Genomic DNA, 5,542 nt, shown 5'->3' with positions numbered 1-5,542 from the left:
ACTATAAACTCTATCATGCCACTCATCATCCTCCTGTTGCCATGCTTACTGTACTCTCTGAAACTGAACCTTCATGCTTCTCCAAAGCTGTTACATATTCCCGGTGGAGACTTGCCATGACTCATGAATACGATGCCTTAATCTCCAATGGCACTTGGACGTTGTGTCCACGGCCTCTCAATAGGCATGTCATTAGAAATAGGTGGGTCTACAAAATTAAGCAGCGTGCAGACGGCTCCATTGACAGGTATAAGGCCCGCTTGGTGGCTAAAGGCTTTGAGCAGCAGAATGGTGTGGATTACACCGAGACTTTTAGCCCCGTGATCAAGCCTTCTACCATTCGGATTTTATTAACCTTGGTTGTTCACTACAATTGGCCGATTAAGCAATTGGATGTTTCCAATGCTTTTTTACATGGTACTTTACAAGAGGAGGTTTACATGGAGCAACCCCAAGGCTTCCGTGACACTGCCAATCCAGAATTTGTATGCAAACTCCATAAGTCCATATATGGTCTTAAACAAGTGCCCCGCGCTTGGTATCAGTGTCTCTCCTCTGCTCTCTTGGACCTTGGTTTTCAAGCCTCATTAGTTGATTCCTCTCTATTTCTCTTTATTCAACAGCATGTTAAAATTTTTATGCTTGTCTATGTTGACGATATTATTGTCACTGGAACAAATTTGGACGTTATACAATCACTTATCTCTACCTTGCAGCAACAATTCCCATTAAAAGACCTTGGCAACCTTAGTTTTTTCCTTGGTATTGAAGCTCATAGAACGTCCGACTCCTTGCATTTGTGTCAAACCAAATATATTGCAGATTTATTACATCGTACTAGAATGCTTGGCTCCAAGGCTGCTCGGTCTCCCTACTCTTCTGCTTCCAAGCTCTCCAAATTTGATGGTGAGCCCCTTGTGGATCCTTTTGAGTATCGGTCTGTTGTAGGTGCTCTTCAATATTGCACCCTTACACGCCCCGATCTCTCCTTTGCTGTCAATCAGTTGTGCCAGCATCTCCAAGCTCCAACATCCACTCATTGGACAGCTGCTAAACGTGTCCTCCGGTATCTCAAGAACACTGCTGACCATGGCCTTCTCTATACTAAGGGCTCACTCCAACTTCAAGCCTTTTGTGATTCTGACTGGGCTGGAAGCCCTGATGATCGACGCTCTACCTCCGGTTTTGGGGTCTTTTTTGGTAATTGTTTGGTCTCTTGGAGTGCCAAGAAACAGCCCGTGGTGTCCCACTCCAACACTGAAGCCGAATACAGGTCAATGGCCATTACCACTGCTGAGTTATTTTGGATTCGCATGTTATTTAAAGAACTGTGTTTTCCTTTATCTTTTGCTCCTGTTTTATGGTGTGACAACGTGAGTGCTCTCGCCCTAGCTTCAAATCCTATTTTTCATGCTCGTACCAAGCATATTGAAGTGGATTACCACTTCATCTGGGAAAAGGTTGTTAATGGTGACATCTGTGTTAAATTTATTTCAACTGTGGACCAAGTCGCAGACATTTTCACCAAAGGTCTGTCCTCAGTTCGATTTGCTGCTCTTAAGTCCAAGCTAATGGTCCTTCCATCCCCCATTAGCTTGAGGGGGGATGTTAAGCTATCACCCAATCACACAGATCACTCCCTAATCAAGCATGTCATTCAATGTCCTCCTGCTAAGGCATCTATTCATACAAGGCAAGCTTCATTATCATCAGATCATGCAAGAAAGGAATGTCAAGCAAGCTGTCATGCTCAAAAGGAAAACAAGTGTCATGCAAGAAAGGAAAATAAAGCTGTACACAATTCAAAGCCTCCACGTATCAAAGAACCATGCACTACAAAGGAAATGCATTAACTCCAAAAATATTTGTTATCTTTTGTAATTAACAAATCCCACATAATATGGGATCGTCTTGTAAATATACACGCATCAGCTGTGTATATAAACTACTGTATGTATCCGATTTTTTCATCAAGAAAATTATATCTTCTAGCCTTATTTTATTCTTTTCACTTGATGCATAAGAGTTGTTAGAGGTTAATGAGAAATGAAATGATCTACTTCTTCTATAAATAGTACTATTTATGATTAAGTATGCTACTTTTTTTATGTGGCAATTTATAATTTATATATGATCTTCTAAATTTTTCGGAGTTGATAATATAATTTTATTTTCCTATTTTCCTTCTTTCTAATGTTTGTTCTTTTGCATTTATAATGGCTGTAGACTTACTCCAAGTCCTGCGGTCACAACTTTGCAATCAACGCGACATTTGATGAAATTGAATTTACCAAATATGATGGCCTGATGTTACTGGGAGGACGGGCTCCAGAATATCTTGCTTTGAATGAAGCTGTTTTAGACCTCGTCAGCAAATTTTCCAACTCTGGAAAACCTATTGCCTCTATCTGCCATGGACAGTTGATCTTGGCAGCTGCTGGCTCGGTCAAAGGTCGGAAGTGCACTGCATACCCTCCTGTGGGACCTGTACTTATTGCTGCAGGTGCTCATTGGGTAGAACCTGAAACCTTGTCAACATGTGTTGTTGATGGTAATATCATTACTGCTCCTACATATGAAGGGCATCCCGAGTTCATCCGGCATTTTGTGAAAGCTCTCTCCGACAGCTCTCCCAGACATTAATCTCTGGTACGTACTCAATCTCTCCACTCTCCAATCTCCCTCACTTGTTCATTCTGGGCCACTCTATGAAAAAGATAGACAAACATTGTTATATAGGTCATATAAATAAATTTTAAGACAACAATTATTTGTTGATTGCTCAATACCGATTATTTAGGTCATATAAATCTTTTTTTTTCCAGCTGGGGCTTGGGGTTTGGGTTTTCGTTTGGGGTTTGAAAGAAGATATATATGCTTTGAAACATTTACAAGGTTTGGGGTTTGGGTTTTCGTTTAGGTAATATGGGATGTTCAGAATTCTCGGGCTTTAGTTGAATTTTTGGGTAGTTTTGCATTGAATTTGTGGGTTTTGTGCGCTGGGATTGTGTATTTGTGTTTAGAATTCAATTGGGTTTTGTGTTTTGAGTGGCTGTAATGAAAATTTGAGTTTCTGGTTCGGTGTTTTTTTTTTTCCCTGAAGTTTAAGTTTTGGTGGTTTGTGCTGGTGTTATAGACGAGAGAATGCAACTGGATTTTAGAAGTTTAGCCTGAATTCCTGGGTTTTGGTCAATCTTTTTTGTTTGTTTTGATTGAATTTGTGAGTTTGGGTTTAAAATTCAACTGGTTTTTTGAGTGATTGTGTTGAATTTTTTTAGCTTTTTGGCTAAAGCTTGTTTTGGTGGTGTGACAGTGGAGAAGATGCATTTCTAATTTTTTTTTTTTTTTTTATTATTATTTTTTTATTTGGGATGGTGCGCTGGCTTTAGAATAAGTTGGGTCTTATGCGTTTTGGTCATCTATTGTGGATACGGTTAGTTGTCTAGTTATTAAAGTTTTAGTGGTATAATGGTGGTGTCTTACATAATTTTGATGTTGTGATATTGTGGATTTGGTGTTGCAGAAAAATATCTTGAGCGAAATGGCCATCAGGAATCCTGGTTTAATTTCTTTATTTGATGTGGATGGGACCCTTACTGCTCCAAGAAAGGTACCGATTTTCTTCTCTGATTCATTTTGCTTGCTAATTTTGTTCCATTGTATTGTTTATATTATTATGGTCACAGCAGCATAGGATATATGTAAGCAAGTTGTTATTTCTTAGATTTATTGCATGGAAGTAACATTTCCATGTATCCGCTTGAAATTGTCTTTGATGCAACTTTTTCTACTCAAATGCTAGGTGGTCACTCCAAAGCTGTTAGAATTCATGCGGGAACTTCGAAAGGTAATTGCTTAGCTATAAGAGCTAGGAACCCAAAATCTGTTTGATTATTCCATTTGTTTCAACATGATCTAAAAATATACTTTGGTTCTTAGCTTTCAAATGCATTTTTCATGTGAATATTCGTCATGAACCTTGACAATCAAGCATTATGTTTTCTATGGATTATAAATGAGTTTCAAGTCTAACCTTTATAAGCATTATCTGATTGGTTTTCAATAGTTCTCAAAATCAGGGCCAAATGCAGTTGTCTACTTCACAATTTTTCATATGTACATGACTATACTATTAAGTGTCTCTTTTCTCTTTGCAGTTATTGATGACTACTATTATGTATTTTCTGAGAATGGTCTTGTGGCTCATAAAGCATCTTATTAGTTGTTCTTCTGCGAGCCTATAGTAATAATGGATAGTGAGAATGGCTATGGGTGTAGGTTATAGAGTTGTATGGTAGACTAAAACTCTGTACAAAACATTTTCTAGCATACTACATTTATCAATTCCTTGTCCTGATGGATTGAAAATGTGCAGGAATTTATCAATTTTACACTCCATTATATTGCTGACTTGGATATCCCTATAAAAAGGTTAGTGTTATGAAACCCTAAATATGTTTGTGTATGTATTTTAAGCTTGGTAAGATTTCCTTTTTATATTTGTTTTTAGGGGAACATTTATAGAGTTTCGAAATTTCCAGCCTTAAATTCATGAGTAAATCCTGCACTTGGCTGCACTAGCTATCAATATTCTGTCAAAATTCCAGCAAACTGAATGCCAAGGAAATGCTAATATTCTCCTCTCAATCTTCATATTTTTCCACAGCCAAAATCCATATTTATTAATTTTTGCCTAGACCAAGGAAATGCTAAGCAACTAAAAGTTAGTTCATTCAGCTACAATTTCTTTTACGCATACAGGGCAGCTGTGGGAGAATTGCCTAACCCAAAACACTTAGCTTAGCTTATTGGAATAAAAACGTATTACCTAAACAGAATGAGATAACCATAATCTATGGTTAACTCTCCATATTCTTTTTATTGTCTTTTCTCAAGTAAGCTACCGAATTGAACAAGGATGAAAGTTGGAAAAGATATCCTTACCGCCAAACATGCACATCATTTTTCAGTTTAATGGATCTCTTAAACCAGCATATAATGATTATAAAATAGAGCCCAAAATGGATTCTAAGGCAGCCAAGAGAAATCTAAGTTCCACGAATATATGAATCTGTTCATTAGTCTTGCATGTACCATTTTGTACCCATTTTAGTAATGAACATATAATCTATACACAATACACTTTAACCATCCACAATACTTCACTGCCAAATCAAACTTTCCTCTTGCGTGCAATAATTTTAACGTATCTTCTGTTCTGGCTATCAACTTAAACATCAGAGATCAGGATATTCTTGAGAAGGACTAAGTGACAGCAAGAATTTTCATCCTTAACTCAGCATCTTATGTAAGAAGTGATTCATCTATGCAAAATTCTTCAGGTCCAGCCCATTATACAGAACATAATTTATCTGAGTTCATGATAACCAAATTAATAGAAACAAACTATTAAAGTTTCAGAAATCCAGTTGGATGTGGCGTCAGCTAAAGCAGTAGTAATTGCTGAAAAACTCTCCTAAACCAAACCTTCAGACTCATACATTATCTTTCAATTTCAAACATGTTTAAACAATTTCAACAT

Source organism: Corylus avellana, chromosome ca8 (assembly GCF_901000735.1).
Source record: "Corylus avellana chromosome ca8, CavTom2PMs-1.0".
Classification (NCBI taxonomy): Eukaryota; Viridiplantae; Streptophyta; class Magnoliopsida; order Fagales; family Betulaceae; genus Corylus; species Corylus avellana.
Note: the sequence above shows the minus strand (reverse complement) of the source record.